Raw genomic sequence first — 12,850 nt, forward strand, 5'->3', positions numbered from 1 at the left:
TGGAAGGAACAGAATCCAATCACAATGTGGAAAAACACTGAAGTCCCCCTTCTGCTCTCCTGTCCTTATCTCCCTCCGTCCATTTTTCCCCACTTGCTGATTTGTCCTTAGTCTCTCTTTAGAGCTCTGCTCTGCTTTATCTGCGAAACCTTAAGATTCAGAATGGAGCCGGTCAGCTGGACTCTCCAAGCAACTGACAAGATTATTTCAACGAGGAGCTGAGACGGCAGAAGCCCTGATGTGAGGGGGGACTGGGGGGACTGGGGGGACTGGGGGGATGGGCCTGGAGCGATGATGGGGGGATGTGCTGGAGCTCTGATGCGAGGGGGGAGTGGGGGGATGGTCCTGGAGCCCTGATGTGACGGGGCAGACCAGGTTCCTGCTCCTCTGGTCAAAGACTGAGACCCGATGGACCTTCAGCAGGAACTTGAAGCTGCTTTGTCTCCTACTCCCAAAATACAGATTAGACTTGGTCTCCCCTCCTGCTGCAGCAGGTCACTGCTCAGGCTCTGGTTTTCCTCCAGACGCTCCTTCACCATCACATACTCCCATGGACACCATGACTAGGGTGACCAGATTCCAATTTACCACATGTGGGACAGAGACTACATGTAAGTGGGACAATGTGGGACACCAAGATGTTGTAGTCTTCAATAATTCATTTTTAAAAATCTACCGGTATTCTGCTCAAGTATATGATATTTTATTTTAAAGCAACTTTCTCAGGTTCATGTAAGATAACAAAAGACCTTAGTTCAACTTCAAACATCACAACATTAACGTGTTTATTCTAATGGTGCGTTCACACCGGACGCGTCGCGGGCGTCGTCGACGCTTGACACCAGGTGGTCACAAAGCTCACGACGCTTGCGACGCTCTTGACGCGCGTCAGTTTATTGGCGCGCGGGAGGCTGATTTCTGTTTCCCGCTATGGCGGATCGCATCAGGAGAGTGGCTTGGCTTTATTTGTTAAATAAAGCTAGACAGCGTTGTCATCATCGGGCACATGGGCGTCGTCTCTGGGTTCATCCCATTATTCAGAGGCGTTCTGAATTTGGGGAGTTTCACCATGTGCTCCAGGAGCTGCGTGAGGATGAGGGTCTCTTCCAGGGCTGCTTTCGTCTCTCCCGTGCCCAGTTTGACGACCTGCTGCTCCACGACGCTCGTCCACCATAGACTTTGCATAGAAAAGCGCCGCTCACGACACCCGCGACGTGTCCGGTGTGAACGCACATTAATAGAACAACACTGAAGCACATATTCAAGTAAGATGTACTGTAAGCTACCGAAGTAGGCTCCATTCGCCTATAGCCTCTACAAATCAAATCAAACAATCTGAACAAAAACAATGGTGCAGACTGGGCTCACCTTATTCATTCAGTTCAGAATACAGTAATAGACGAATAATGGGGTGTTCACACCGGCAGCAAGTAGCGCAGTGAGAGCGGCCGATTTACATAGAAAATATATGCCTTTCGCGCGGCCAAGAAGTGGCGAGCGGTCATGCGGCGAGAATTCAGCGAACTCAGCAGCGGCCGCTCCGCTGCTCTACTCTCGCGGACCGCGCGGCGGCCGTGCGCTCCTCTCTCGCCGCTGAAAGTTGGGAAAGTTTAACTTTTTGGGGGAATTCGCGAGCGGGGAACCAATCACAGAGCTGCTCTATATGACGTCGTTTATGACGGACCGGAGCCCCTGGGAAACGCCAGAAATGGATGAGAAACTGGTTACAGTGATCAGCGCTCGCCCTGAGGCCTTCGTCGTGTTTTTATCGGGACAGGATAGAAAAGGAGTTTGGAGGAAGATCAGTGAGGAGGTCGGGTCCCCGGGTAAACTGAGTAAACCGATTGTGGTGAAACGGTGTTTACTGTTAGTTAAACAGTGAGTTTACTGAGCGGTCGGGTCTCCGGTGGAATACAGCGCCTGTAGCTGGTGTCCTGGTCGGCGATGCGAGCGCCGAAGCGGGACAGCAGCTCGTCAAACTGACCCGGGAGAGATGGAAGTCCCGCTGAAAGCGTCCTTCATCCGGATGCAGCTCCTGGAGTAAATGGTGAAACTCACCGTACTCTGAACGCCTCTGCAAAATATTACGAATCCAGACACGTCGCCTGGACTCACCACCAAGACGACGTCGGGTTCATCAAGCAAATAAAGCAAAGCCAATGTTTCGATGTCATCTGCCATTGTCGAAAAGACCGCCGGCGACAGAGATGCAAATTCAGCGGCAGCCACTGCTGGGTCACAAAATGCACATGCGGCCAACCAGGGGCGAATCGCGCCAATCTCGCCGCACTACTCGCTGCCGGTCTGAACGGGGCATTAGGCTTACACCAAAATGCATTTTAAATGATCTGTATTAACCTTTTATTTACTGAACGATGCCACTTTGTAGTAATAAAGGTGCAACAAGGTAAAAGATTTTGCCCTACATAAAACAACAGATAACTACATAAAATCCTATATACAAATGTAAAACTGGTCAAGGCAGGAGGGAACAAACAATATGTTAAATGAAATGATTTTTTTTTCAGTTTTGTCCATCACTGTAACAAAATCAGTGCCCTTACAGCACATAGGAGAACACATGGCTGATATTCTTTCTTATAATTTTGTCCATCAGAAGTCTTTCAGTTTCTTCATTACAGCAACTGCAAGCAGGTCTCACCCACACAAACAATGCACCTTCAGCACAAGGGAAAGCACCGGGTGAAACACAAAACACAGCAAATCCAGCATAAAACTAGTTCAGTGCTCCCAATATTCTAAGACAATGTTTATCTTATCTTCGGTGTTCCGCTTGACTTTATACGTTTTACTGGAGCGTGGAGCTTCTAGTAGTGTCTTCTCCATTAGTGCATAGCTGTAGAACTCCTTACAGGTGTATTCAAAGTTGGTCTTGACCTGGATTTCACATTTGATGAGCTCCACCAAGCAAGGGTTTCTCTGATCAGTCCATGCTGCACACATCAGGGAAAACACCCTTTCCACAGAGGCGTTGGTGATAGCGATGCTGAAGAGAAATGACGCCACAGCCATCAGGTTGGGTGTGTTTGTGCCTTTAAGCAGGAGCGACCACTTCTCCAGAACAGGAGCTCTTCTCTCAACAATTTCCTGTTGGCGTGGTAGAGTAGCGCAGTATTCCTCAGAGTTCGTCCATGTCCAGTTTCCCCCCTATCTGTAGAACCTCCACTGCATCGCTGAGATGAGAGAATTTGAAGCTGTTCCTCAGTGCCAAGGATGGAATATGCTTCCGATAGCTATCATCTGTGAAATTGTACCACTTTTCCAGGTATTTTAGTGCTGTCTTGTAAAAGTTGGTGAAGTCCTGTCTGATTGTTGCAGTTTTTTGGTCAGGAAATTTTCTGAGTAAAGTCCTGGTCTCCATTCCAAAAAAAGAATCATATCTCTTTGTTGCAGCTTGGTCTTCAGGTTGAGCACTACGTCTTCTCCCTCCAACGTCAGAACCACATCATGAAACACCTTTAAAGTGTTTTTGAGAAAAGCCAGGTAGACCTGTAACTGAAGTGGTTGCCCCTCACCATCTTGGTCCGCTTTAAACAGATTCCACAGTGCTTTTGGGCAATGACTTTCTCCCAGGGACAGGAAGTAGCACTTCGTGGCATCCCAGCTCTTGTGTAGCCTCTCGACAGCCGACCACAGGCTCAAGCACCTTGTAGGTACATTTCTCTGGACAGCAAGATAGTCTTCTCCACAAAGGCAAACATTGCTTTTAATTCCTCTGTACACTGTGCAGACACTGAAAAGTGACTGTATATTTTGTTAACCACAGAATCAATGTCTATGTCAAGTCAATCCCCAGCATGCTTTGCACAGTTGTGCACAATGTGTGCCATACAGTTTGCCTTGATAATGCCACTGTTGCCTGCCTTCAGCTACTGAAAAACAGAATTGTTTTTCCCATAGTTTACACTAGCATTATCAGCTGTATAGGCTGAAATCAAGTCCAGTTGCAGGCCATTTCCGTGTAACTTGCCTGTTATCTGGCGGTGTGTGGTCGCCGCTGACTCATGGCTATCCTCATAAAAATCGAGAATCTTGCTTTTCAAACCCAGCTCTGGTGTCCAATACCTCAAAGAAAGTGGGAATAATTTTGTAGTGCCATGATTAGATGCATCTAAAGCCACAGAAAAAAAAAATGGTGTGTAGACTTTTTTTCACTTGAGAGTTCTTCAACCAGTGGTGTTTTAAATTCTCTCAAACAAATCTCCACAGAGGCTGGTGCAAGCACATCTGTAACTATGGCTGCTGCCTTTGTAGGACCACATGCCATTTTCCTCGCAATCTCAGAGTCTGGAAACATGACAGATGCTAGTTTACTGCCACAGTCTCCTGACCTGTATGATAGGGAGTGTTGTACAGTGTGGTAGATGCTCGTTACTTCAGCTGCTGTCACCTCATCTGTGTTCGAGTCTTCTTTGGGTTTCAGCAGGAACATTTCCATGGAATGGGAGCTGTTCTTTTGAGCCACACGTTTTTTGTGAATCTCAGACTGTTGGTGTCGCCTCACATCATATTCACCTCCATGTGAAATGGAAAACTTGCTTTGACAAACGTCACAAAAACTTTGGTGCAGTCCCCCTGCACTGGTCTTACCCAGGAGGAGTAAATGGTTTCCCACTCTTTACTGCAGCTGCATTTCCTTTTTTTACGACTCGTGCCTTCATCTTTTCCTCCATGTCTACTGCTGTATGCCAAAGCGATGTTGTTGTTTTGGGCGGGGCAGGGTCGGGCAGCGGGCGCGCACACCCGTGTCTTGATTGATTGACAGATCATCCCAGAGCTAACCCCGCCCCCTGAGGACGGCTCTCCCATGTACCGACCACAGACACACAGCTGTTTGATCAGCGGCAGATTATGGCCTCGATGAGACTGCTTTTCAAAAAAATCAAGTGCCACTGTCAATAACAAGTTTGAAGTGTTATTAATGGACTGCCCCTTGAGATGTAGCATCTCGTTTTCGAGGGGGTCCATAAACACATACATATCTAACACAATTTACAATAACATACATAAATGCACACATATAAACATGAACAGACACACACACACACACGCACAGGACAGACATGCTCCTTTGTTCCCTCACCCCCCAGTCCTCCATGAATTGAGAAACGGGTAATACATCATTGACGAAAGTTCAAAGGGAAAAAAAAAAAAATAAAATAAAAACATAAGCACGAAGCTTTAAGGTGTTTAACAATGCGGGGCATTATCTCAATTTGTGGGACGTGTGAAAAGTATTTAAAATGCGGGACATCTGGTCACCCTAACCATGACCCTGAAAGTTTAGGGTCTTACCACTGAGGCCTGTTACTGCCAATCCCCCCCACTGACAAGAGGCTGATCAGACGGACATGAGGCGTAAAACCACACTTCCTCTGAGCTGACCTGACCTGAAGGTGGGACCACAAGAGACATTACTGAGCCAGGACGACGCCTCCATCAGGCCCACAAGAGACTTTACTGAACCAGGACCCCAAGCATGCTCCAGATGTCAACAGCAGGGTCCATTCCAGTCCATTTCTGGGTGCACTACCACCTCTTCACCTAATGGTGGCATTGGTGAGACCCATCCTGTCCCGGGTGGCCAAACTGGTCAGTGCCATTGGTCAGAAGCCCACCGGAACCAGATTTTGTGACACCAGTGCCGACTTGCAGCTCTGGACTGATTGTCTCCATGAGAAGTGCCGCAGCACTGCACGGTGACATTCTGAGTGTATCTGAGCCGGCTGTAAACAGCTGTGGGAACGGTGTGTGTTATTTGAACTCTCATACCCATTTTCGACCAAACTGGTTCCAGGGCCAGATCGGGGCTAGTCCCAACTTTGAACCGGTTCCTTGTGTTCGCACCAACAGCGGCCCTGGCTCTGGCTCCCAAAAATTGGGCTTTTCAGGTCCCGCTTCGCAGCTGGGCTAGCTCAGGCCCCGAGCTGGAGCCGATTACGTCAGGCCCTGGGGGGGCGGGGTTACATCTCCTCCGGCAAAACACGCAGTCGCCTTTTTTTTTTTTATCAGAAAGCTACGGCGGAGCAGCATTTAATTTAGTTTAATTTAGCCAAGAAATGGATTTTAAAAATAAGCGGTGGTCTGAGGAGGAGACTGGGGCTTCCTGGTGCAGTGGTCTGCAGCAGAAGCTCAGGAGAAACTTGGCGGAGCAGCGCAGACCCGGTTTGGATCCAACGGGAGTGAAGCAGCTGCTGCATGACTCCGTTTCCTGGTAAGTTTCATTCTTAAAGCACCGAGCTGTGAGCCTGCTGAGAATCTGAAGCTAGAAATGATAAAAATTCTGAAATGCAATCATTTGTGTTGATTCTGTTTTATAGTTGTTGGGTCGCAGTTCACCGGAGCAGCGCCGCTCATCAGCCTCGTTAAGCTCACCGTCCCGTCCTGCAGCCGACCGGCACCGGTACCGTCCTGCAGCTGACCGGTACCGTCCTGCAGGACATCTGGATCGGCGTCCTCCCAGACCAGACCCGGTAAGATTTGTTTACAGGACCAACTCATGACCGCACAGTACAGCATTTATTGGTTTTCTTATGAATGTAGAGAATATGTATTTATTAACAGCTGTTCTTGTTTCTGTGCTTTTATTCAGCAAAACGAAGCGCGGTTCTGATGGCGGTCCGGTGGAGCATCTGGACCTGCAGCAGCTGGAGCGGCCAGCAGGGGGAGCTAAACAACATGAGCAGACTGGACTGCTTCCCTTTGTGTAAATATTATTTATCTTTGGTGTTCTTCCGGTGTGGCGTGAATAAAAGCAGCTGGAATAACAGATAAATATTTTGTGTCATATTTGTCACCATCACACCATGCAGGTAAAAATCAGCTACACCTGCTCAGTAATCTGATTACATGATCTGTCTACATGCTACTTACAGAAAAGTAATTCAGTTATTGAGATTAGTTTATGAGATCATGATAGCAGGGTGTTTAAGAACAAACACACCGTGGTGATTTCCTCACTTCAATTTATTTAATGAAACATCAGTAACAGCAGCGGTGGAGACGGAACAACATGATCCCTCTGTTCTGTAGACAGAACGCAGAACCTTCAGTCACTCTAAACATCAGTCACCAGAAAGATTAAAATCCTCCATCAGATCACAGAAGTATTGAAATAAGTCCACCACACAGAAGTTTAGCACAAACTGATGCTGCTGGAATGTGTCCAGCGACAGCGTGACGGAGGAACCAGGAGGAACCAGGAGGAACCAGGAGGAACCAGGAAGAACCAGGAGGAACCAGGCAGCAGGAGATCTGCAGCTCAGTCCTGAAGATAATCTAGAAAGAGAAACACAGACATCATCATACATTTACTGAATCTGTTTAACCACGACATGATTGACGCTAGCGTACTGGTTAGCAGCTAAGCTAACGGTAACGCGTTCACTAAAGAGCAATAAAACGTCTGATATTTACCTTCTTTCTCAAACGCCGTAGCTGATGAGACAAGGGTGGGCGTGGCTAACAGCTTGATGATTTGATAGCTCGCCATGAAAAATAGAGAGCCAGAAACATTTCTGGGAGTCCTCCATTGTTGTGGTTAGTTAGCATGTGAGCAGCCTGCGTCCACAGTGACGTACTGATGTTCTGCAGTGACGCTGTGACGTAGCTCCGCCTCCGCCTCCGTGACTCCCAAGGCGGTCGAAAAGCAAAGCCCGTGTTCAGGAGGCCCGGGGCTTTGGCCCTGGCTCCGGCCCCGATTTGGCCCGGGAGCCAGTGCAGTCGAAAAGGGGTATTAGACACACGGAGAAGGGAACATCCCCATCTTCCCCTCCTCGCCGTCTTCCCCTCTGTACTCCAGAGACGCAGCTCCAACCCCAACCGATGAGGACAGACCTCGCACACACACACACACACACACACACGCTCACGCGCACACACACACACACACACACACACACAGTGTACTTTGTGACAAATGTACGGCTGTAACAGCTTAGCGCTCATAGAATCAGCCTCACTCTTCTCTGACTTAAAAGCAGTTGTGTCTTGATGAAGAATAAGTTAAAATTATTTTTTTCCCTTTTGGAGACTGACGTTTCCTCAAAGCTCATTTTCTTTTATTCACCCATTTTCATTAAATTGCTCATTTGGGACACTGCTGATTGATCAATAACATCTTATTAATTAATGATTTGATGGTTAAATTACAATGGCTCAGAACCAGCCTGTTGTGAGGAGGCTCCTCAGAGTGGCTTTTTAGACTGAAACGAACAAACTTAAATATGAGGGGGTACCGGAAATTTCCCGGACTCTGGTCATAAAATAATAATAATAATGAGTTTCGACTTCTGGCCGTCAGATGTGCTGCAGGTAAGCCTCGTGCACATCTGTGAAAAATCTGAGCTCCCAGAGTGACACTGACGCCTGTCAGGCGCTATTTATAGCAACAGAGTGCAGCTGCGTCTTCGATTTTTTTCCAAAATGGCGACATTGACTGTGAAGCCAGAGCAGCGCAAACATTAAATTCTGCTTTTTGCTGGAAAAACAGCAGCAGAAACACTCAGCTTGTTGCAGCAAGCCTACAAGGATGCTGCTCTGGGGAAGACTCAGGTCCATGAGTGGTCCGGGGGTCTGAGAAGGGCCAGATGTCGGCGCGTCAGGTCCGCTCAGCATGAAAACAATGCTGAGCTGCTTCTTGGCTGTCCAGGGTCTCGTCCACAGCGAGTCTGTCCCTCCAGGTCAGACTGTAAACCAGGACTACTACAGGAAGTCCTCAGACGCTCCGTGAGGATGTGAGGAGGAAGCAGAGCGTCGTGGCGGAGTGGAGCCGGTTGATCCACCACCACAGAGCGCCAGCGGACATGGCGCTGCGCCTCACGCAGTTTCTGGAGAAGAATGAGACGAATCTCCTCTCCCATCCGACTGATTCTCCAGATGAAGCCTCCAGGGACTTTTTCTTGTTCCCCAGGTTGAAGAAGCAGCTGAAGGGACAGCGGTTTGCAGATGTGGAGGAGGGGACAGAAAAATCACAGCCGGCTCAGAATGGTACAATTACACACGGGTCTGACGACGCATTGGTGAAGTGGGAGACACGGCTGGAGCGCTGCATTAATGTGGATGGAGATTATTTTGAAGGTGACGGTGATGTTTTATTTTGAAATGTAAGAAATAAAATGCAAGATGGCAAAAAAAACATTTTTTTCTTTTTTGTTTTGATCTTGGTCTCCGTCTTGGTCTTGAGCTGAACCGGTCTTGGTCTTGACCTGTCGGCCTTGGTCTTGGTCTTGGTCTTGGTCTTGAGACTCTCTGGTCTCGGTAGTGTCTTGGTCTCGGTTGAGGCGGCCTTGACTACAAGTCTACTGTAGAACTGGATCTAATGTCATTGTGGAGGTTACTGGCAGTTCTCCGAGTTCGTCACTGAATACCTCTTTGTACTCCTCTTTGATGGTTTTGACAAAATCTGTTTTGGATTGTGTTGCTGCTATTGTAGAACATCAGCAGCATCCTGGGTCCAGCTGCGTAAATATGAGATTTTATTTAACTGCGGGCTCAATAACAGAGAGGAGCAGGTCTCTGAGGGAACTCACTAGAAATGTTGACACCAAGTCTGTGTGGCGGCTGCAGGACGCTGTTTCTACACTGTCTGAGGATTGAATCTTGAGTGCCGTTCAGGACTGACATGACTATTAAACCCCTCCTCCACAGATACCATTACATATATCTACGTCAATAGATATAGAAACTCTATCTACAGTTAGAAATTGAATTTGATTGGTGTCTTTTTTCATTCTCACACAGCAATGTTTGAATAATTTAGATTACTGTAGTGTTTCCTGTTTATAATTTATTCTGTCAAGTGTTCATTTATTCCATTAATCATATATTCAGTTTTATTATCAAGAACTGAACATGTCAGTAAAATTCCATTAAGATGGAATTTGAATTCTGCCATATTTAAATACTGTTTTCTAAAGTAATGCAATAGCTACTTTGTCTAGTAATTAGTAACTGATTACTTTTAATTAGTAACTTGCCCAAGCCTGGAGATTAATACACATGATTTAAGTTTGATAAAGTTATTTAAGTATAAGACATATGGGCATTTTTTAAGTGTGAGACATGTGGACAATTACATACATTTAAACTCTCCATACTCTTTAAAGTCTGGCCTAGTGGTAGAGCATCCGCCTCACAACCAGGAGGTTGTGGGTTTGTGCCCCGGCCGGGTCGTACCAAAGACCTTAAAAATGGTCAGGGTTTCCCCCAGAAAACTTGCTAAGCCTGGTGGTTGGACTGCTAGAGGAGCCCACCGCAGATCGGCCGGGGGGATAGCGTGACGCTTCGGATCGTGTGGTCGGGGGTTGGGACCGGGGGGGTAGCGCGTGGACGCGGGTCAGGACCGTGCGTTCAACCGTCCGAGTGGAAGTGGAGAGAGGGAGAGAGCGCACATGTCGAGTCTCTGCACTGCTGGGTCACAGAGCGCAGCTTTTTTTTTCTTTGGGTCCCTCTCCGTTTGTCCAGGCGCTGCAGTGCGGGCGGGCGGACTGAAAATATTTGCAATAAATAAACAAGCGACGCTTAGCCTGGCGGGGGGGCAAGAAAAGCCTGGCGGCCCGCCAGGCCTATAAAGCGCTGGGGGAAACCCTGATGGTACCTACTGCCTTCTAGCCAGGTGCTCGGCTTATATAGAATGGGGTAGGGGTCGAACACACAGAGCTACCAGAGGTCTAACCCCCCCACTGTAGCTTCCACTACTCACAGCAGCTGTGTGGCCTGGGGTTACCAAACGGAGATAGGCAACGCACTTAGCAAGGGAGACTTTGACTTTTTCTCTTAAAAAAAGAGCATGATTCAAATATGTTTTATATTGTCACAGTGGTTCACAGATACTAAGATTTTTTTTTTGTCTGTCATTTCTTCATTTCTGTAAACATTGCGAATTTCCAATTGTTTTGAATGCCTCACTGAGGTCCAAGCCGCCGTAAATGTTACTGGAGAGGGTTAATGAGAGGAGCGGACGGAGAGCACTGAAACTGGAGAATGATGAAGCTCCACCTTGAAAATGTACCACCAGCCGCAACATACAAATCTCTCCGAGACCGCGAGACCCGAGACCAAGACTGTCCTGACCGAGACGAGAAAAGACCACAAAAAAGTGGTCTCAAGACCGAGACAGGTCTCGAGAACTACAAGTCTACTGTACGTACAGCCAGTCGTCCGTCCAGCATGTCGCATCCCATTGGCAATGCAGGCAGGTGTCAAAGCCGAACTAGACAGCATGACACCCACTGGAGTCATTTCCCCCTTTCTCTGAACCCACGGACTCTTTCATCAATGGTTGCAGCACACAAAAGAGACCAAGAAGAAATACGACTGTGTATTAACCCTAAAGACTTGAACACTCGCGATGTTGCAGAACACGATGCTCATCTAAAGAAAGTTCTGGACTGTGGATCAAACTCAGACTCAATCGGTAAAAGTGCAAGTTTCATCTCGACCAAGTCTGCTACGTGGGTCACATATTCACGAAAGAAGGCCTCAAGGCTGACCCCACAAAAACTGAAGCCATCACAAATATGCCAGTTCTGCAAGACTCTCTCGCAGTGCAGCGCCTCCTGGGCATGGTTAACTATCTGAGGAAGTTCATCCCAAATCTCAGTAACATTGCAGCACCACTCAGGCAGTTGACTCACAAGGACACTGCATGGTGCTGGCTCCCACAACACCAACAAGCATTCAAAGATCTCAAGTCATGCTTGTCTAACTCACCAGTCCTGTTGTATTTTGATTAAGGATAGACCAATTATCAGCCTGGCCAATAATATCGGCCGATATTAGGCTTTGTTTTAATAATCGGCATCAGCCTTTCTTTTCTACCGATAGCCGATAAAATAAATTCATTTAAAAATTTGCTCTTTGGATCATATATACAGCCATCTCTCTCTCTGCCTGAAGTCACTACTCTGGGCTGTGTAACAATGTCCCACCCACAGCTACATTTTGACAGCAAAATGTTCATTTTTACTGCAAATGAATATTGGTTCAACATATCGGTTTCCGTAGGTACAATAATCGGCATCGGCCCTACAAAAGTCATATCGGTCGATCCTTAATTTTGATGTAAAGAAGCCAGTGACACTAACCTGTGATGCATCTCGTTACGGATTCGATGCAGCAAGTTTGCAAGATGGAAGACCTGTCGCATATGCATCTCGCACTCTGTCAGAGACGGAGACTCGCTATGCGCAGATCGAAAACGAACTTCTTACAGTTGTTTTCGCATGTACCAAATTCAAAGATTACATCTATGGCAAGCACACAGTCACTGAAACAGACCACCAACCTCTGGTCACCGAACTTAAAAAACCAATCCACACAGCCCCAGCTCGTTTGCAGAGGATGCTGCTATGCTAACAAGCCTTCGACATCACTCTGATCTACACAAAGGGTAAACACATGTACCTTGCTGACACCCTGTCACGAGCCCCAACCAGCACTGACTCCCAAACGTCAAGTACTCACAACTCGTTTGAGGTGATGTCTGTCACTTTTGTTTCCACAGCGAGGCTCGATGAACTCAGAGAGCACACGGCGAGAGACCAGGTGCTTCAGTCCCTCAGCAACGTGATCCAGAACGGATGGCCCACCAAAAGACACCAGGTATCCCTCTCTATCCAGTCATACTTTCCATACAGAGATGAGCTGGTAGTAGAAGATGGTATCGTTGTCAAGGGTCATAGACCAGTCATTCCAAACTCATTGCAACAAGAGTACATACAGATCATGCGCAGAGGTCACCTGGGCCTCGAATCAGCCAAATGCAGAGCCAGAAGCACAGTGTTTTGGCCCAACATGAACAAGGACATCACAAAAGAACTACTGTCCT

General features: G+C 47.5%; 1 protein-coding gene across 3 annotated transcripts in view; it reads right to left on the reverse strand.

Annotated features, from left to right (window-relative positions):
* khk (ketohexokinase) overlaps window positions 1–12,850 on the reverse strand; it is a 31,466-nt gene that overhangs the window by 15,341 nt on the left and 3,275 nt on the right. The gene's annotated exons all lie outside the window — the stretch shown is intronic.

The sequence above is a fragment of the Salarias fasciatus genome, unplaced genomic scaffold, assembly GCF_902148845.1.
Source record: "Salarias fasciatus unplaced genomic scaffold, fSalaFa1.1, whole genome shotgun sequence".
Taxonomy (NCBI): Eukaryota; Metazoa; Chordata; class Actinopteri; order Blenniiformes; family Blenniidae; genus Salarias; species Salarias fasciatus.